At 30.2% G+C, this 23,230-nt stretch overlaps 2 protein-coding genes across 3 annotated transcripts in view; one reads left to right on the forward strand and one right to left on the reverse strand.

The window, feature by feature from the left end:
* Positions 1-23,230, reverse strand: part of LOC129976279 (midasin-like) — a 263,355-nt gene that overhangs the window by 101,586 nt on the left and 138,539 nt on the right. The gene's annotated exons all lie outside the window — the stretch shown is intronic.
* Positions 13,948-23,230, forward strand: part of LOC129976280 (uncharacterized) — a 51,769-nt gene continuing 42,486 nt past the window's right edge. Inside the window, exon 1 of the mRNA XM_056089765.1 lies at positions 13,948-14,290. The gene's annotated coding sequence lies outside the window, so the exon portion shown is untranslated. The remainder of the gene's footprint in view (positions 14,291-23,230) is intronic.

Consider the following 23,230-nt stretch of genomic DNA (forward strand, 5'->3'; position numbering starts at 1 on the left):
ATACAGCAATATATACCTATGCAGCGCCAAACACAAGATGATACATCAAATATCTTTCAAAGGAAGAAATTTGAATACAGGGAATAAAAATCTAAGGTACAACTTACTGTATTTTGTAATAACTAAGCACTTGAGAAAGAAGTACAAATTACTGATATCATTTTATAATTTTTTTAAAAAGTCATAATATTTAAAATCACTTCAAACCGAAAAAAGATTTATTAACTTATTTTCTATATTTCAAAAGCTCACCGCTTTTATATTACAGAAAATGAATATTTTGATATGGAAGTTTAAAATAAGTTTCAAGGGTTAAGCATAAATACAACAATCAACGATGAGGTTTATGAGTCTTTGATTTATTTTATAATACACAAAAAATTCACCAGTTTTCTAAACTACTCAAGGGTGGTGGTGGAGACGGAATTGATATTACGTCTTTTAAAATTATAGTCAATATTTAAATATTTTCTGCTTATTCCTGTGCAAATGATGAATTGCGAATGCTTTGAGAAGTATAAAAATTATAGAATTTCTTAAAGATCTCAAAATTTTTTTAATAACTTTATTATAATTTCTTTCCAAATTAGAGTGAGGGTCTTGTATAATTCCTTTTGAAATGAGTAATTACTTCAAAGAGAGGAAAACAGGTGAATGTCACCAATTCAAACAAAATCCAAATCTATTTTACACCAATCGCTTTAAAAAAAAAAAAAAAAAAAAAAACATGTGGTGGAATGAAGATCATTATGATTCGTGCAGTGGAAGCAAAAGGACATATGTTTTCGGGAACATTTCTTTAATGATCACATTTCACACAAAACAAACACAAACGACAAGACATTAAAGCGCGCACACCTTAACAGAACAGCATCTTATCTCTTTATTTACAATCGCAATGCACTATGGAATGTACCTAATACAGTATAGCCATCTATTATACAAAAGAGAAGATAAGAGTCATCTTGTTCATTGTTCAAAATATTGACTGCCAAATGAAAATAAAAAACTAAATGAATAATTTTTTTTTCGAAATCTGAATAAAGCAATTATATTTACTTTTATTCAATCAAAAGGTGATGACATATAATTGATAAACAGAAACACACACCCGGGGGGCGTGGACAAAAAAAAAAAAAAAAAAAAAAAACATAACAGGACTAATTGTTAAAATCTTCCTACCCCGCCTCACAGCTACTGCAAGAAATCATACTTGCATTGTTTCTTGCTTATTTTATTTAGCCACTATTACTATAAAGCTAAATAAATTTTTTTAATTAATATCTTTTAGAGTTTGGGTGGAAAAATTTATGCCCTTTTTTTTAAAATCGCTGAATAATAAATAAGGTTATGTTAATGCTGTTTTTTTTTCTGTGTATGTGTGTGTATCATTACAAAATACTGTAAATCATGAGTTAATAAGATTTTATATTTTTTGGAAGATAGTTATCAGACTTTTGTTCACCTCATGAAATAGATTACATAACGAACAAATTGACACTGACCAAAAAAAAAAAAAAAGTGTGAGAGAGAATAATAGATTATTTAACAGCTTTAGATGATTTACTTCAGTTATATCAACTCTGATCAAGTCTAAAAGTAATAATATCACGGCTATTTCGGGGTGGACCTCGTCATTCTGAATTGCAGTCAAGTGACGAGGACCACCCATGAATTAGCATATCCTCCCCAAATCTTCACGTCACAGCAAAGGGAGGACGTTTGACATACGCCGCAAGATTTAAACATAATCAAGTCAAAACAAGGTAATTTTTTGTGGGACCAGTGAACAAATCATTGTGGCTGTCGCAGCTTTAGAGAAATTAATCTCTTGAATTAAAATAATGATGAATATTAATTATTAGGCATAAATTCTTAAGCAAACACACACACGCACGCACGCGCAAACACAACATAGGGGAATGATAATATTAGTTTAAATAAAAACTGACGAGTAAATAATAAGGTGCTAAAAGAACAATTTAATTATTACATTTCCATGCTTTTCAATAAACAATAAGTGGAAGATGACGTGAGTTGTTTTCATTTCGCGAAATATCAAATAAACTAAAACAACAACAACAATACCAATCGATTCTCTCTTATAATCTTATCTCACGGTTCAAAGATGCAGCAAATATCAAATACAACCGAATGGAATTCGCCCTCATATCTTCTTAAAGCATTGATTTTTTTTCTCTTTCTTCCAAGATGTGACCTGGACATATTTTCAGAGTAAACAGCCCAATAAAAGGGAAAAATCAGTTGGAAATTGCCGATATATCTTCTTCCAAGATGGAAAAAGTGCTGTCGTGTCCCCCTTGGCAATAATAAACAAAACTTTCAAACAGTTCTAAGGAGAAGTGTATCCTCTCAATTCGTGCTTAACTAAGTGCGAGAGACATTTGGGGCACAATTAGGCAGCATCGTTAACGACGATTTTTCTAGTTAAATCCTGCCTTCGGAACATTTAACAAAGGTATTCGAAGGGCGATAGGCTTCCGCGCAATAATCGCAGCTTGATAAGGAGGAAAACCCTTCGATCGTTAAGATTTAATTAATAGTTTTCCTCTCACGACTATAGTTCCAACTAATTGAGTTTCCAAAATTTAATTAATCCCGCATGCAAACGTGAAGGTTACTAAAATTAGTAAATCCATAAGGATTCGAATAAGACACATTCGAATACGATTTTGAGCTCTCCAACGTTTGGACTTTGACGTAAGCATTTCTCTTATGACGAAAAATTTATACGATGAGGTTTTTCTATTTTTATGATTTCGTTGCTAAGCAACCAAAAGGAGGGATAATTTTTTTCTTTTTTCATCCCCCCCCCCCATTTTAACATTCCGCTTCCAATCTAATTGCTATGTAGTTAGTGCCATTTTAGAATTTTGTGTGTGTGTGTGGGGGGGGGGGATCTATAACACTGAAGGAAAATTTTTAATGCTTTAACCCTTTAAAGGGCCATTTTTTTTCTAGTCATATTATGTTAAAATATTTTTAGGCTTGAAACTGGAATAAGAAAAGGGATTCATTTAGCTTATTAGATAAATTTAATTGATTAATTAATTAATTAGTTTAATGAATAATTAAGTAACAAATCAAGACACATCATTTTGATTGAGATAAAGAACTGAAGCATCTAAGTTTCTGTCTTTCTAAAAAAAATTGTCAGAACTTATGCCAACCTACATAATTTCATACAAAGATTGATAAATTTGGTGGGAAGCATACTCCCCACGGCCCTAGAAAGGGTTAAATTAGCAAACAATATTTTTTGTAGATAATGTAAACAACAAAATCATAGGAACGAATTAAAAGAATTTTGGAAGATATATATAGATGACGCAGCTAAGCAAAGCGATTCTGCATATATCTTTTTTAAAATATGCCTGTTGGATTCCATAATATATGAGAACATTAATATTCGATTACGGTAGCTTTGAAAAAAAAATTTAAACATTCGATCCCAGATTTGTTGTTGATTTTGATATTATTCATTTCACTAAATTTAATGGTTTTTTAGAATCAGGCGATAAATATATTTGTCATGTAACTTTACGAATCTTTTTGTTAACAAGCATATTAAAAACTATTATTTTACTGGACACATTTAGGGACCAGCTGGTTCGTCAAGAATATTGGTTACATCAAATTTCAGTTAAATCGTTTTAAACATAACTTCAAATTCACGATTTCTCTAAAATTGTCATATATTAAAACCATGTTATTTTAATTTTTTTAAACATATGCTTAGTTCATTCTGTACAAGGAGACGAGTCCCACTACATCATAGCGCTATTAAAATAATCTGATTCGTCTCTCTTTTAACTCTCAACCTTCACTTTTTATTTGTTCAGTTAAGGTGTATGTACACACTTAAAACTTCGAAAATCGTTCAAAATATCGAATATTTTTTTTTTATTGCTTAATAATGTTCTCTGATTCCTTAGCTTTCCAACGATACCAAGATGTTGCCAATATTCCAAATATTTCTCGAGTTATAATTATTTTTCTTGAGGTGCTTTCATTGAAAACTCTAGTTACGGTGTTTTTAAAACTCATTTTATGAAGAATGATATTTTTCCACTATGTTGCTTCATTCAAACAATCATAACTCAACAAGAAATGAACCAAATACAGTTATTTATATATCAAAATAATCTGTATGAAACAGCGGATGTTTTGTGCCTCAATCAAAGTTATATTTATAGAAATAAATTTTTAATAGCTGTTTAAAAATTAAATTTACAAAAAAAAAATCTCCCTTTTTCTATTCATCGTTAATGAAAAAATCGTTAAAAAAAAACTATATATTTTTATAACTTGATTGAGGCAGACAACATGAAGACTAATATTAGGCATAATTTCCAGCTAGAGTTGTGTGTCTGTACAAATTAGAATTTAAGATAAATTGTTTCAAAAAATAGGCTAATTAGCTCATTAAATATTATTTAATTAATTAATAACCTACTGTGAAAAAACTGGATTTTTGAAGTTAAAATTAAAAAAAAAAAAAACTTCAAATATGTACGTACACCTTAATTGTACAGATGAAATTTTCTTTTTAGTTTTCAACAATGGAAGCAAATCTCTTTCTAAATATTTAATGAAACAATTTAAACGGTTTAAATATAAAGGCCATTTTGTAACCTATTGATGGGAATTAAACAAAAAATATTTTTTTAAAAATTGCCAAAAATCATGAAAAATTCCCATGTTTACTAAATTGGTATCATCAAAAGGGCATTTTTTTTTTTCAATTGTGAAATGATGTAAAATTCAACTTTCTTAAGAACTCTTTCTTCTACTTTCAATTTTCCTAAGAACATGACCCTAAACTATACTATCACCAAACTATAAAAATAAACTAATTATCTCTTTAATATTTTTTTTTATCTTATTCTGAAAAGGCTAAAATGTAATATTTTAAATATATTCCAAATGTACAAACACATAATTTTTTCCTTCAAATTTTTGGATTATAAAATTAATACTTCGCATTTTATACTTCGCATTCAATATATTTATCGCTAAAATTATCAAATGCAAGTACTAAAGTTTTCCTTTTCTCAAGAAGGGATTCTTTTTCAAGTATATTAAATACATCCATCTGTTTAAGAGGTTCAAATATATTAGCTGAAAAAGTTTAAAAATTATCTGAAATACTGGTAATGCTCAAACAGTTTAGGACCCCTCACCTAAATATTAGCTTATAAAATGTCCGAATATTATACATAATATAAATTTATAAGCATAATATAAAAATAAGAATGCCTTATAAAATTCTAAACAAAGATTAATTTTTTAGCAAAAACACATTTGTTTTGAAATTCTTAAAAATACATTTATCACATCCCGATTCAATCATAACTACTGTATTCATAATTTCTGCTCTACAAAGCTACTTTAAGACCAACTTTAATGCATGGCTCTCAAATTTGGGAGGCCATTTCTGACCGAAACATTAAGAAGTTGCAAGTTTTTCAAAACAAACATCTGATGAAGATTGTCAATGCCCCCTGGTACGTTAGAAGGAAAATACTTCACAACGACCTCCAAATTGAACCTATTTCGGAATTTATTAAAAGAGCATCAATTAAGTTCTTCGAAAAATTACCCCAGATTCGTAACGAGTTACTTCAGATGCCAGAATATGATCTGGCTGCGCCCAGTTGTAGGAAAAGCCCTAAGACTGCAATTAACAAATTTCCAGTCAGTAAAAAGACTTAGAATTCAATAACTCTTCTACCAATCTAGTGGATTAAAATCTCAAAATTATTACTGTTTCTGCCTTCGATAGCTACGATGAGATATACGCGTGAAATTTCTGGAATTTTCCGGAAATAACTAATTCAAATTAGTTCAATCAGTCCCCATAGTAAAAGGCATGTGCAACGTAATGCCATTAAAGTTCTTTTCACGCCATAAATAATCCAAATAGTATTTTATATTAATAAACAATTATACCAGATTTCATGACGTTAGAATATGCGCTCGTCTAAACTTGATCAATTAATTTTAATCATTCCCTTGAACTTAAGCAGCGTTCACACGAGGCCAACTATTACGCGTAATAGAAAGTCACGCCTACTTCAGGAAGATGATATGACCGCAACGAGACAATGGCAAATAGTTGCCCGATGAGACAATCATTTGCAATTGTCCCGTTGGAATCGAGTGATGCTCTTGAGGTAGGCGTGGCCTTCGACTGCGCGTAATAGTTGGCCTCGTGTGAACGCTGCTTTACAAATTATAATTGCTATTCCAAATTAAGATGTGGAGGTGTTCGTGACCACTTTGTCACACCGCGGAACTCCGAAACATCACAACGTTGCCGTTAATACTCACATACAATCAAGCTTAAAAAATGCAGTATTTTACTGGGAGGAGTGGAAATGTAACAATTTATTTGTAGAACAGCAACATTAGATTATAAACAAAATTAAAAATTCTGCTGTTATAGTTTCTGTTAAAATTTGTCGATTTGCAGGAGGGTGGGTGAAATGATGGAGGCATAGTTTTCAAAGTGGATGGAAGAAAAATGGCCTAGTAAATCATCGTTCAATAAAGATTAAAACATCGTTTACAATTTCTTTAATAATCAATAGAATATATTTTACATACCTTTGATCAATCCTTTAAATTACATCTAAAAGATTTTTTTTTTCTCAAAGTATTGAGCGAAACGCCATGAACCCCCCTCCCCCATAAGAACGTCGTTGTTCTATCTCAAGAAAAATTATTTGAAGACAAGAAATAATGTCAAATTACACAAAAAGCTTTCAACCATAACATTGCTGGAAAGTTGAAAAACATGTTTTCGATAAAACTGCATTTGATGAAAAATATCGATTTTTTAAACAAAATACCATATAATAGATTGTTTGCGTCATATTGTTCGCTATCTCCTTCTTATTTTGAGTCCCTCCCTCTTCGAGTATACAGCTTCTTTCAAAGAGATCAAATGCCTCAGTTTTTGAATTTTTTTTTTGGGGGGGGGGATTGCCATGACTTTTTTCTTCTTATAAGTAAACAATTCATTTAAAAAGGATTGGCTTTATAATACAGCTTCAGCAGACTTTTTCGTGCAAATTTCTACTAAATATTATATATGAATACTATTTTTGTAAACAAAGATAGTTAAATACTCAATTCTTTTAAATAATATCAATTTATATTTACACTACTGCTACTATCAATTTATATTACTGCACTTGCAGTTATTAGTGTAAATATTTCAAATACCAAACTTTCTGAATGAACGCAGAGAGTCGACTTTTTGATTGTATAATGGTAAAATCCTGCATTACACTGGCAACTATTAGAGAGACTGCTCTAAATCTGTTACTCTTTTGGTTGTGCAGACTACCTATTTTTGTTTAATATACATAGAAGTGGAAATATAGGTAACAGAAGACGATGTTTTATTCCTCAAATAATCTTTTATAATAGTTATATCTTGGTTGTGGTATAGTTATCAGTACAGATAACTATACCACAACCAAGATATACCTACAGATTAGAACCGATAGAAAATAATAGTCAAGAAGACAACGCAGCGCAATTTACAGCTCTAGGCTTCATCAGTTTGCAAATGCGATTTGCATTTTAAAGAGAGAATCTCTCCTCGTGTACGCGCTTCGCCTTTTATACTCTCCAAACGAGATATGGAATTTTCCAAAAGAATGTACAAATTTCAGGACCTAATAGAAAATTTCTTGCATTTTTCAGAATTTTCATTTTTATTTTTTGCCAAATTTTCCAAATTCAGGGAGCATTGACTTGTCATTCATTCAACATTCGTTAAGAATAGCTGTAAATCTGTCACTCCAATCATAAAACAATTTTTTTTTTTTTTTGTTCTAGATGTATAAACTCCTTGTGTGCCAACAAGTATACCACAAGGCTTACAGATGTAAGTCAGTACACAATTGACAGTAGAATAAATTTTAAATATAAGGACGCAGGCACAAATGGAAAGAAAGAAGAAAGAAAAATCGGGGGAAACCAGTAGATACACAAACAAAAGCAAAAATGAAACAAAACTGCTCACATAGTAACAGAAACATACAGTAGATGATATAAAACAATTGACGAAGCATGATCAAATAAAATATTCAAAATACAAATACAAAAGTATATATGCAAATATATGTAGGCAAACACACTGAAGTAAAGTTTAAATAATACGGGGGGAAATACTATTAATATATGTACAAAATTAAATGAAAGATTATTTACTCTGTACAAAGACAGATAAATGAGGAGGCCAAGCTATATTGTTCTTTCGAAGGCAATTCCTGAATTTACGTCTTTCTGGAATAAACTTGGTGCATTCAAATATCAAATGCTTGGCATCCTGGACTGCGCCACTGTAGCACGAACACCTATCAGTCGGCGACAAATTGAATCGTTTTAAATATGCTTTAAAGTTTCCATGCCCAGTCAGAAACTGGAAAAGCTTAAAATTTGACTCAAAGTAGTTAGCCTTTAGGCGTCTCTGTATGGATGGAATAAATTCCTTAGTGAGCTGCGCATTAGTCGGTGCTTGATATAAAGTATTCCATTCTGGATCTGTTTTTTTGCATTCGTAACAATATATATATGGCAGTAAATACTAAAGTTTGTTATACATTAAAATTACCATGTTTATAGAGCAAAAGTAAAATGTAAATAGCCCTACATAATAATACAATGCAATAAAATAATAATGTAATAAAAATAATGTAATGTTGCCAAGGTATAAGAAAATTAAAAAACACGCAATCTTGATTTAAAATTAAAAAAAAAATCAATTTAATTTTTGACACTGTATATCCCCTATGAGAGAGCCAATTTCGAAATTAAAGTATGATTGTTACAGATTCAAATACTTTTCTACATTTTTTTTCTTCTGCACTAATGGTTCTTTTAAAAAGGGGAGAAAAGTCGAGAAAGCACAGATGTGAACTCATACCAAATGTCTCAACGCAAGTTTCGCCATTGCCGGATATTGCTGCCGAACACAGCGAGACCAGTCATGTTGAACTAAAAAACGATTTTAAAGCCTGATCACATGACAGTTCAATTAAAATATCAAATAATCAAAAGTATTCAAGTGTCTCATTAGCATTCAAGCCCGTTAATGCGACTTGAGGAAGGTGACGACTTGAATTAAGTGTATTGATTTTCAACCGAAGAAATGTTTTTAATGAAAATTGTGCATTGGCATGTTTCTTTTACATTTCATTTATCTAAATAACAGGTTTTAAATGTATTAATTTTTACTATGCTTATACAGAATTTCAATTGTTGTACAAGTTTGTTCTTTTAATAACAGTGATCATGCTGACACCCAGCAGTGTTACTAGTACTTTGAACATTTAATTATATTTTAAACTTAACAGTCAGGACAAAGGACTGACTGAAAATTGCGAAAACAGTGGGTTTCTCCCTCTCTTGCATATTTTGGTCTACTAGCAGGGGTATTTGGATCAGCAATTTTCCCGCCGGCCTAACTTAGGCCTTCTTACACTTGTATTTTGTAAGATTAGATTTTTGTAGCACGTAGCGATAATAAGTAATGAAGTTTTGGCTCCAATCCTCCATCATCAAATAACGGAGATCGTACATTATCTGCTACTTCGGCGCATTTCTATATGTTTTAAATGGTTAAAATATAATAACTGTATACCAAAAATGGATGCAATGTATATATATATATATATATATATATATATATATATATATATATATATATATATATATATATATATATAATCTTTAGAAACTATGATTATCAAAAATCAATTCGATTGATATTATTAAGTCTAAGATTTTTTTTTTTTTTTTTGCAATATTGCGGAAATTATATATATTCATTAAACCCTAATTAATTTCCTAATTTTTATTTAATCCATATTAACTTAATTCTAAAATGTTCTATGATTTCCTGATCCAACTCCACCTATTTTTTAAAATTTAATTAATGCTACACTTAGCTCTGTGAAACTGCTTTAATAAGCACTTTCACAAGCTCCATATGAAGGGATAAAAATCTGTCAAGCTACGCAAATTCTTTTAAAAGATACCTATAATTCCCTTTCCAAAGTCGTGTCAAAGAATCCCTATCAGAATCGCATAGTATAAAACCATTGGGGAAAAGACTTCCTTCTCTTTTTTCTCTTGTGTCGTGCTATAGATTGACGTATCTCGTCGCTTCTTCCTATATATAAATTGTCTACCGGCATGCAATAAAGCGAAGTTTTAAAAATTCAAAAGTGTCTTTTCTCTTCGGCCACTCAACTGCTTAAAAAGAAGTTAGATAAAACTAAATAGTACGTGATCAATGAAATCGTCAAACCTATGGAGAATTAATATTTTTCTCTCAAACGTAGAGCACCTATTTTGGTTGAAGAAAATCAACAAGAGCACGTATAATAAACATGTTCCAAATGCACAAGGTCACAAAATGGACATGTTTTGACGTGCATATTTAACTCAAAATTTCTGCTTTTATTAATAGCAGAATCAAATATGGTAAGTCATTGCAAACAAATGAAACGAATTGTTTTACAAAATATAAAAAATAAATAAATAAAATGGTTCTATGTGTGTATAAAAAAAAAATGACAATAAAAAATTATTGTTAAGACAATAATTAAGTTAATGACCGTAAAATTTGTTTTGAAAGACGTAGAAAAATCTTTCTTTTACTGAATTTATACAAGACTGGAAACAAAAATAACTACTTTAACCACTCGTTGTTTGATATAACATCACTTATATTTATTTACAAATAAAATCAGCCCTTTTATAGCGGAACAGATGTGCATGATATAAAAAAGGATATAACTGTTAAGGCTTCCTGATTCAAGGATTAGATTACAATTACTAAAAAATAGAATAACAACTTGTTAGTAAATGCTTCATGATTTTACATAGCCAGCTAACTGTGAGTATACGATTCTGGAAAATATGTAGTTGTTAATGCATATGAATTCTGTATTATTTGAACTTGAATGTATCTATATATCTCTACTAATACTAAAGATGAATGCGTGCGTGTGTCTATGCATTTGTTGCCGCTCTAAAGGTCAGAAGATTTGACCTACAGCTACCACATTTGGCACATATACACCTAGATTAATGCACCTCGGAGTGTTTTTTTTTTTTTTTTTTTTTGTTACTATATACAAAAATATTATTACTCAAAATAGAATTTTGAACCGTTTCAAAATTTTCAATGATACCCATTTAATAGTCGTGCAAATATTTCCGAGGCAATTAAAAAAAAAAAACTTTTTTTCCCCTCTAATTTCCAACAATAGATTACATTTTTGTCTTGTAAATGAAACCGTTTTTATTGGACATTAAATACTTAATAACATGAATTTCTTTCTTAGTTGAAAGCTAAAGAAGATTCTGTTCAAATCTGTGTAGTCTACAAGACGAATTTAAAAACTGGGTTTCAATACTGTAAAACTTAAAAAATAGATAAACCTCGCATTTACATTTTTTCATAGCACTTTGATGCCATTGGATTGGTATTCATTGGAAAGGTCCATATACAGAATGAACAAAACACATACGAGACAATTAAAACATCATAGCTTTAATATATAATTTCAGAGAATCACGGACTTTTAAGCTTTATCTAAACGATTTAACTGAAATTAAATATAATCAATAGACCTAAAGAACAGCTGGTCGACAAAAGCGACTAATATAAAATAAATGGGAAAATCAAAAGAACCAGTATCCCTAATACCTACTATTGGTTCGATTTCACCAAAATTTTTATTCTTACACTTGCCATCAATGGTAACTTACCTCCTTCAGACACTGCATTTTCAAGAGAAATTTCAAAACATTACTTCCACTGTATTTTCCTCAAACAGACGTGACAGAATCTTTAAGCCACTATCACATTAACTATTTCCTGAATTTTTATTTTACATGACCGATAGCGAAGCTCTATATTTTCAAGGGATATCAAATTGGCTGATATGCTTTAATTAACAATATAATTACAGTTTACAAACAGCTGATCGCTGAAAGAATCTAAATTGTTTTTTTCTTCCCTCTTCCATTTTTTATCTTATGATTAATTCGTCGAGACAAATTAACAACTGAGTACATAAAAATATGAAATAAAAAGCGTGAAAGAGAGAGCGAAAGAAGGGGTTGGTCAGCAATGTTAGCAATTCTTATAAAAAATGTGAATCCACCCCCCGCGGTTCTGACATTGATTCTTCATTAAGCAAGTCGTTAAAATGAAAAACGACTTCACACAGAGACGATTCAACAGCCTTCTCATAACACATAGACAAATGATTTACTTTCACCAAGTGAGAAAGATAGAAGGAGGGGGTTGGGGGGAGAGACCAAGAAAAAGATAAACTGAGTGGGCAGAACAGTTTAAAAAAATAAATATATCAAAATTCTCAGAGGAAAAAATTTATCTTCCTTCTCTTTAATTGCTCTCTCTCCCTCAGCTCTTACCCCTTAACTCCTGAAATCGCTTCGTCCGATTTGAGAGAAACGCGCAAAGAAATGATGGATAACTGCGCATGCTCAGAGGCTTGGATATTTGTCATGGGATATCGAATTATGTCTTTAAAATAAATGAGAAAATCAATTATTTATAATTATTTCCTATCTTTGATAATAAAATTGAAAATATGCATTCATATAATAGCTTAAATCGAGCACCAGAAAGATATTTTCTGAAAATCACTTGGCGATAATATGAGGGATATCTTTATAAGTTATCTATAAATCATATTAAATTGCGATTCATTTAGAAATAACATTATATTTCTTTAAAAATAAAAGCATATCAATTTATTTTTTAATATCCACTGAATACTGATCATTTTAATAGACTGACAACTTTCATATTTCAGAATTACTAATTATTGGGTAAATAATAGGAGTGAAAAAATATCTCAAGAAAATATTAAATTCTGAATGAAATATTCTGACTATTATTTGCTTCAAATGACTAAATACATATTTTAAATATGAATAACTATAAAATATCTCATTAAATGGTTCTGTATAAGGTCATTAAAATAATTCATATAAAATGCAAACGTTTTATAGGGGAGAGCACAAAAATGAACGCAATTCCAGCATTTTGAAAGTATCCAGAGTTCCACATTCAAATTTGATGTAAAATTATATTGTGTATATTACGAAACTAATATACACTTTTTAAAATTACACGTATGCAGGTATACATGATTTATTTAGATAAACAGATAAAACCAAAGCAAATATAGCTGAAATATACGAAGGAAGGGAAAAAAAAAAAAGTAGATATAAAAGCAATTCATGTTCGTAAATTTTACCGTTTACATCTAAATAAGATTTTCCAAAACATATACGCCCAGTTATACACACATTAGAGTTTTTTTTTTTTTTAAATCTAAAACAGCTTTAATTTCATCATCTATTATTAATCAAGATTGTGAACGATTTAAGTAAAATACCAATTGTGGATTTTCCAGTTTTTGATTTAAAAAAAATTAAAATAAAGGAAAGAATTGTTTCAAAAATCAGTTCCCTGAAAAGTGCAGCGGAAAATAAAGCAGAAGTTCTGGATAATTTTTCATACTTTTATATTTTTATCATTTAAAAACAGTCGTGCCTTCGTAAATGAATGAAATTTACTGTTTCATTCTTCAGCTTGAAAAAAAAAAAAATAATGCTGTAAAACTAAATGTATACGGCATCCATTCTTTACCATATAATGCATTCATCTTTCAACAAATATCCGAATGCATGAGGTTTAACAGCTTATATAAAATATATATATCCAAAAAGCTTCGGTTTCAGTTCTTATGGGCATGTGCAAAGAACCAATCCATACTATTTCGATCCGCTCACCCTCCGAGGGTCGTCCTCCAATGGCACGCCTGATGACGTCACGTGATCCTCAGAACGGACGAGGGAAGACCAAGAGCATAAGGGCCGCAGTATACCGGGTTCTGTGTCGGTGGTAGTAGACCCTCCCCCGCAACGTTCGAGAGACGTAGTGAGTAGTTCTGAAATATAAGTGTTCTCTCCAGCCCCTCCACATTTTAGAAATCGTTTGCTTCTACCTCCCTTTTGATGTGGATGGAAACGAAACGTGTGATCGACAATGAGAGGCACGTGGAGTATTACAGCTAACCTCTTACTGGTTTTTAATTAGTTCCTATTTAATCGCACATTAATTGTCGATATTTTTTGCCCGACCCGCGGTCGGAGTCTGCCTTATTTGATTTCAGAAGAAAACGGGATTAATTTCACTGCCAAGGTAAGTAAGATCTGATAAAGTTGCTCAAATAAATTGATAAATGGTTTTGTTCAATTTAGATATGTGATGATTCCTAGTTTCAAGAAGATCCAATAATATTTCTTAAAATATGGTAGATAATTAAGGGGTTTAGTTTAAAACTAAGACATTCAAAGGATTAAAATTTTTAAAAAATATAATGATATAGTGTACTTTTAATAATTTTCTTAATTTTTCAGAACGGTTTTGCTTAAAAAGAACTAGACATATGATAGTGCGTTTTTTTTAATGATATAAAATGAATCTTTTTAAACTTAATATAATCGGCAAAGAATCATTTAAATTATCTGAGGTAGAAGTATGGCAACTGAACAAAATAAACATGATACAGACTTATACTAATATATTCAGGATATCATTATAATTAAATTAAAATAAACTGTACCAAAGAAGCTAAAATAAAAAGAAATACATTAAAATGGCAAAAAAATAAAAATCACTACCAGATTTTTACATTAAACCTTTATGTGCCTCAACAATTTCGAAGTAAGAAATCCATAATTATCAGCTCATTCATCATATAATTAAGATTTGTGTAATTCAGAAGAATTCTAGCTTCCCTAGTGACAGATCAAAGAAATATTAATAAACTTAATTATTTTTAACATAAAAACTCTTTTTAAAAATAAATTAATAAGCAGCATTTGCAGAAAGAAAAAAATACCTGATTTAAGTTTTATATATATATATATAATAATTCTTCTATATCCAATTAAGCATGAAATAATGTAAAATATTTCTGAAATATAAATAATTCAACACGACTGACAGTCGCAAAAATAAGTTACTGCAAAATTAAAATTATTTACTTAAACAAATGAGTAATAACTAAATTTACTTATTATAATCGATGATTCATTGTACGATAATGGTTAAGTTTAGCATTAAATTCTGATAATATTTAAAAAGAAACATTAAAAATATTGTAGTTTACACTAAATTCGTGGCAATATTGATTTCTAAGAGTGAGATGAACCTAAATTTACGGAAGGTTGATCATGATCTTCGAATCTTTCACATAAATTAAACAGCAGCTTTTAAATATTTAAAAAGCAGTTGTTTTCTGAAAGAAGATGAAGACATAAAGAAGATTACACTAGTTATGAAGCTATCTTAGCCCCCCCCCCCATTAAGGAAGAAAACCAGGATTTGTCCAAATTCATATGCAAGATAGTTCATATTATGTATTATTGTTTAAAATAATAATTTTCTTCGTTAATCCATTAAAAGACTGTCATAGAAAATGGATGAAATTTACAATTCTAAACAATAGCATTTGTAACAAAAAAATCGAATCAATAAATTTACGAAATTAATTCAATTTTAAATACTTTAATTTATAAAACAGACTAAAATACCTTGAAATTGTCATATATTGTAGAAAAGGAAATATAATGCATATTACAAAGTGAAATGAATTAATATTTGGAAAATGGTTAAAATTTGATATGCTAAGATTAGATTATTTGCTCTTTTTTTTTTCAGCGTGAAACACAGAAAAACGCGAAGAATTAACAAAGCAAATATTAATTAAATAACTGGCAATCCAATAATTAAGAGAAATAGTAATTTAAATTTTGAGAAATAACAACATCAATAACAATAATAAAAAACTTCCCCAACTAGAATTACGAATCCAACAGGTAGCGATGAAGATTAATTATGATATAAAGCTGCTACTAAAGTGAATCAATACTTTGGACATAGAAAAATAATCAGCCTGCATTTTATTTCCAAAGCAATAACATGGAAATAACGATAGCGGTCTTTAATAATTAATTAATATTTAGCTTTGATGTCAAGCTAACAGATTTTTTTTAGCTTAATGTAGTTAATGAAAATGAAATTATAAAAAAATATTAAATTAAAAAGGCTTATCATTATTATTTAAACCAAGTAATGTATTTAAATTTTAAAATTACTTGAAATTAATCGTTATAAAAACCAATTTTAAGAACAAGGTAAGAAATAACAGGCTACCTTTAAAACTATGTTTCCAACATATAAAGTTCTACTGCGGGAAAAATAATTTAAAGGACAGTAAAGACGAGAATTGAATATTTTTCGATTTATGGAATATGTTACGTCAATCATGTTTCAAATTTACTAATATACTAACAAAAGTTATTGCTGATGAACAATATTACAAATAAAAATTGATCTTGTTTGTTATCTGTTATATCCAAAGGGGAAAAAAAAAAGAAAAAAAAAATTGAGATTTTTTAAATTTTTTCTGGTTTCCAGTTAAATTCACTTGCAACTGAATAAAATCGGTGAAAAAAAAAATCGACGTATATAGTGACGTCAAATGTTTTAAGATTCTTTCAATAAAAGGTTACTAACCAAAATTAAATAAATAAAAACTAAATAAAAAATATGAAACAAACCCAGTCCTGATTATTTCTTTTCATTTTCGCAGCTAAAAATACATTTAAAAAAAGGCTGAATTCGAATTCTTGCAAAACGGCAATTTTCCGGATAAGCGGACGAAAATGAACAGTTTATTAACAGCAAATACAAAAGGAAATTTTTTCAACACGGGTTAAATTAGCCGCTTTCCCTAATCATACTTTCAACCCATTCACTCTGAATGGATGTTCCTTCAAGCTCGAGAGGGAAAGAAGATATGCTAATTAGTGAAAGAAATGACGAAATCTGTACATATGCTTCTAACAAGGTGGTTTCCCTCTTCATTCAGCTGATTAGGGGGCAACGAAGCATCGCTCCGGTTTTTTTTTTGTGCCATGATGGACGACTGCTTATTCTACTTGACGGGCAAATACCATCAAGTTCATTATCAATAAATGGCAGCATGATTCATTTGCCCAGTTAAATAAATTGAGTCGATCAGACAAGAAAAAGGAATTCAAATTAAAACACGAATTCACTACTTTGCTTAATAGCTTAATGGTTTAAATGATCATCTGTAAGATCGCAAAGCAAATTAGCATTAAATAGATTCTACGATTAAAAAAAATTACTACAAAACGAAATGTTTACATATTTCCATATAAATTAATCCGAATTTGTACAATTTTACTTAAAGAGTGTCCTCTATAGTGCAGTAAAAGGTAATTAATAGATATGTTGATTATTTCAATTAATACATTGAACTATTTTGCAATAATTGTAAATTATTATAAGTATAATTTAGCTATCTTTGTTAGACAATTTATATTATATAAATTAAATCATGTATGACTTATGTATTTCCAAGCTTCATGTAAATATTCCATATCAACAGCCATTGAAAGGAATGTTAATAGTAACTTGATTTCTAATTGATTACCCTTTTTTTTTTTTTTTTGAAAAAGATATGATAATGATGGGGGGGGGGGCATTTAGCGAAAGCCGTTTAAAACTATATGGCAGGTAAAATGGGGAGGTGAGATCTCATTCGTTTCTATAAAATAAAATTTGAATATGATATGATAAAAATAATGTAGAAGTCGAAAGGTAAAGATTGATTTAAAAAAAATCAAGTACAGGCATATTTCAGTCTCGAAGCTGATACTCAACCAGGGCACAGTTGTGTCTTCGACGACCTAAAAACAACTAAATTTAAGCGTATACTGCGTACTGCAATGTTTTTATCTGTTGGATATGGTTATTAACTCGTAATCTCTAAGGAAATGACAGAGAGAAACATTCGTCTAATTCGAAAAATTTAATTGCTTATTTCTTAAGAAATCACAAGAAAATGGAAATTTTAAATCCCACGCTCTCCTACAATTCAAAAAAAAAAAAAAAAAATTATTCGATTTATGTGCTTGCAAATAAAAAGGGCGAGAAAAATAAAAATTTAGATTAAAAAAAATTCAAAATAATATTTAAAGAAAATGCAAATATTAATAAAATTTCACAGCAGCAGAGACCATAAGGAAAGAAAGCATTTAACCCTTATAATGACGATTTAAAGCAAGAGCAGCAGAAGTACTAAGAAAGGAGGTCTACAAATCCTAATCAATTCAGTTTCAATTCTGTATCTCTCCTGAATATTTCACTTTCCTCCCCCTCATGGGATGCAGAAGGAGAGGAAAAAATTAAAGCAGAAAATAAAATATGTCTCGACGAGCCATAAATCAAGATCTCCAACCACTATCGCACACAAGTACTATGAAGGAGGGGGGGGGGGGAGAGTGAATAAAATAACTTAATAAAAGTCGGACAGTTCCTTACTTTTCCGAGGAGTTAAAAAAAATGTAGATTCTGGAAAAGCGTTAATATAAAATGTCGTGCTTTAGAAATGGAGATAAAAATTAAATGTTATTATGTCAGATTTTGTAAGAACAAGAATTTTGGGGAAAGAAGAAAAACGCATATATAATAATTAAATTGTCTCTAAATTTATTAAAACAAATCAATCAATTTTTTTATTGTGTGGCATTGGCATCTAGAATGGGAAGGAAAAAAAACTAAAAGTCAATATATGATATTTTCACTTAAATTATCTTTTAAACGCCAATCTGAGTTTGCAAGATTTTAGGAAATAACGGAAGATGAGTGCAAAGCTGATCAATAGTTATTGCAATTTGTGTATTCCATCGAAATGTATATTGAATGACCTAACTTTGGCACAGAAACGCTAATGGTTATATAAACCGAATAGAATACGTCATGTGAATAGATATTACGTATATAAGCACAGTACATATGAAATGCAGATTTATATTAATGACTTGGTAAACAATCACACAATGTGATATTCAATGATCATTTTATCATTAGATTATTAGTCATGTTTATAAATAACTTTGAACTTTAACCTCTCTCGATGTATCCAGAATCTGACAAAATGAACGGATCGCTGGAATATATATGCCATAGACTTAAAACTATCCGAGATGGATGAGAAACTATTTTTTTTAGACAGTTAAGAGTTATGTCTTTTCGTTTTTCTTCATAATATCTCATTTACATATGAGAAAAAAAATTGATATTACGAAAATATTTATGAGAAGTTCAGTTTCAAAATTTTATTAAATCTGAATATTGTATAGCCACTTAAATCCGAAATAACACAGTTTGAAATTATATCTGCCAATGAAAACAGATAGCTCTAAAACACAACGACTCAAATGGATGAAATTTGATATGTAATCATAACATCAAAACTGTAGATGATTGGAAGAAATCCATCAGCAGAAAATCCATTTTTCTATCCATCCGAGATCAGTAAGATGTATGAAAAATAGAATCATAGATTCATCACACGAAATGAAAAAATATGTAGATTCCAGACAAAACCCAAGCTCCATTCGATTGTCTACTAGTATGCTTTGCCTGCGTATGCGCATGATAGCTCTAAAATGCAACGAATTAATTATCTGAAATTTGATATGTGGTTTTGACAATCAAAATCTGAATATGCATAACATTTTAAATCCAATTGTGCAATCATAAGAATATGAAAATAGTTTCATCACAAGAAATGAAAATATATATATATATCAGATTCTAGACAAAACCCAAGTCCCATTAGATTGTCTGCTAGTACGCTTTGTCTGCGTATGCGCATGATAGCTCTAAAATACAATGAATTTATTATCTAAAATTCGATATGTTGTCTTGACAATCAAAATCTGAATGAACCAAATTTTAAATCAGATCGTTCGATGAAAAGAGTTCTAAAAGACATATTATGCTCGCTATATGACAAATATGTAAGCATATGAAGAAATTAAGAAGATGTCAGTTTCGTTAGTTACTTAATATGTTAAACATCTAATTTATATAAAATTCATCAAAAGTATAGCTTCAAAAATGCCATTTTCAAAAATTATCTTAATTTAATTCGTCCACAAGATAAACTTCTCAACGAACCGTAACTCAAAATTAGCCAGTAGCTGGAAGGATTAAGACACTTCAGTTCGCCTCTCCTCACTTTAATCGCGACTTTAACAACAAAGGATGAGCACCCCAGGAACAAAATTGATCAATAAAGTGTGCCTTTAAACCGTATTTCAGGGCAGTAAAATTTGTAGACCCTTTCCCAAGTATGGGTAGTTAGTTCATTTTTCCAGAAGAAAGGGTAGAAAGGAGCTTATACAAGAAGAGGCGCGCAATTAGTTCTTTCCGGCGTCACAAGAAATGCCACTCGAGAGAGCCATCAGGCTGATGAGTTTCTAAGACTGGAACGAAGTAAGGCTCTCGAAGAAACGACAATCGGATTCCGAGAGCAAAAATAATTCTTTTGCGGGGGCTCTGTTATATTGTGTACCTAACAACTAAACAAAGTTGAGTTGGAATAAAGCTAGATTGCGTTATGAATAATGGGAAATTCAGTTTGGATGTATGGTTTGTTTTTCAGAAAATGAGCATCTTGTTAGAAATTAATCTATTCTTCACATTAAATGATGCTGTATCATTTAATGTGAAGAATAAATTTATTGCAATTTCAAGCCAAATGTGAATCTAAAAGGTAGCCGAGATGTTGAAGCGTGTCCAAATGAATTTTGTTTTCAAATGAATTAGTACTTTGAAGAAATTACATATTTTAATACCAACAATTTTGTAATTCAAACCGCGAATCGTTAACACCATGATATTAGATGTGGTTAAATAAGGATTTTTTTTAAACTCTTTGATACAAATTTTCAGTTAATGTATGATCAATACTTTTACTGATAGAAAAATAAAGAAAAATATGTTTTCAAAGTTTTATAAAATGTCTCTGTCCTTAAAAATATATATATTTTTTTTAAATTTAAAATTAATTTTGAAATTTTGAAATTTAATTTTTAAAAATTAATTTTGAAATTTTTAAATTTAATTTTTAAAAATTAATTTTGAAATTTTTAAATTTAATTTTTAAAAATTAATTTTGAAAATTCACCAGTGTTATTTCGATTTAAAGAAGTGCAATTACTATTTTTTTTTAAAAAAACGATTATTATGGATACCAAGGGGAAAAAAGTCTAAAAAAATATTAGATGCTTCCTATAGAAAATTTATAGCTCATTTACATTTATTTGTAATTTTTTTAATTAATATTTCCAATTAAAATTACTTTTCTAATTATTTTGCATCTTTAATATTGAATAATTTAGCGGAAGAGCATTTTATTAGTGGTACTTTAACTCTGAAATGTACACTACTGGAGCCACTGTTTAAGGAGCACAGTGTCAAACATTTTTGTGAAGCCTTCACAAAGACAAAACACTTAAAAAATAATAATCAGAAAGATTAATTTTGTGATAAACAATAAGAAAACGGAGACCAACTGAGATTACTCCTGTAGGAAGCAATATATAAAATAAAGGATTACAATTACAAGCCCTTCAAATTCGAAAATGTTAATTTCATTGCACAGCTGTTAGAAAAGAAGAAAATTGCAATGATTTGGTCAAAACCAAACATAGTTACAATAAAAGGGAAGGTATACGAAAAATAAATGATTAAATATTCACTTCCAATAATGAATAAATACTTACTATACCCTCTGATCTTATAAATTTGAAAAACGTAACAGTTGGGAAAGAACACCTTCGGATCTATATGACCAAAACGCCAGCATAGCTGCCTACCATTTAAAAAACACGAGGTGAGGTGGAGAGACAGATAATCGTATTAAAGACAATCTCGTTCTGAAATAGCATTGCAATCACTGCCTGAGCAAAGTTTCAACAAATAGTTTTCTGCATCGTTCTGGTACAGGGTAGTACACTTTATTAAAAGCAGACTGGATTGGTTTTAGTCTGAATGAGGTGTGAAAAAGACAAGTGGGAATGGCTTTGAAGATCGTCGTACTTAACCATCGTTCGACGGCCATTAAAGATTTATCATCATTTACTACAAAAGTGATGAAAATCAAAAGGCAACGAAATATTAAGGCAATGCCACTTTTATAAATATTTACATTCAAAATCTAAAATGCCAACACTTGTTAAGCACAAAACACTAACCGAAAGCTGTTTTTAAGTTTAAAAAAAATCCAACATTATCATTTTGATATTTAAAAGCCCAAAATATGCTTCAGTATAAACAGACTTTCTTTGATATTTCAGCTTACAGAAACATGAAGCAGCTTTTCTCGCTAGAGGAACCCCAAAAATATTCGCCATCTCTTCAAACTCCTGGGATTTAAAAAAGTGAGAGAAAGGAAAAAAAAAAGAAAGAAAGAAAAGAATTTTAAACCACACGAGAGGAGATAACAAACTGGAGGGAGGGTGGGGAAGAGACAAACCAAACGAAACGAAACGTGGTGAGGCACGAAGCACGCAATGGAAGAACCTCCAATCTGGATCGCATTTCCCGCCACTGAGGAAAAAGGCAGGGAAAAAAAAGAAAGAAAAAAGAAAAGGGGTTCAGAGAGGGAGAGAGAGGAAGGCAGCACTAAACGGTAAACCGAGAGCACTCGCAACCTTCCCGTGCGGAGAGAGTGGCCCGTTCCGAACATCGATCCTGCTATCTTGTCTCTCCCTTTTCTTGCTAAGCTTTATTATTTCTACTCCTTTTCCTCCCGACGTACTTACCGACTCCCATTTTCAGCTCAACTACTTGATTCGCCTCTTCCCCTCCCGAGGACGTTTTTAAGGGGCTCCCTCTCTCTCATTTCGTTCGAAATTCGGTCACACGTGGATCATTTTTTATTCCGCAAGCAAGTGGTCTTTAAAACAAATAAAAATAGTGAAAAAGAAACCAAGTAGTTAAGGAGACAGAAAAGGGAAACGTACGAGGCATTAATGTAAGGTTTGTGGAGGAGAAAGGCAGGTAAGATAAACAGTGGAGGCTACTATCTAATTTCTGAGACGTGGTTTGGTACATGACTGGGGCAAGTGATAGTGAGTTACAAAACCATATAAAAAATTAAATTTCACATAACCACTATGGAATAACGATAAGAAATGTCTTTAAAAAAGAAATAATTTTTTAAAAAACACTTAGAGAAAATATAGAAAG

This window comes from Argiope bruennichi, chromosome 7, assembly GCF_947563725.1.
Source record: "Argiope bruennichi chromosome 7, qqArgBrue1.1, whole genome shotgun sequence".
NCBI classification, from domain to species: Eukaryota; Metazoa; Arthropoda; class Arachnida; order Araneae; family Araneidae; genus Argiope; species Argiope bruennichi.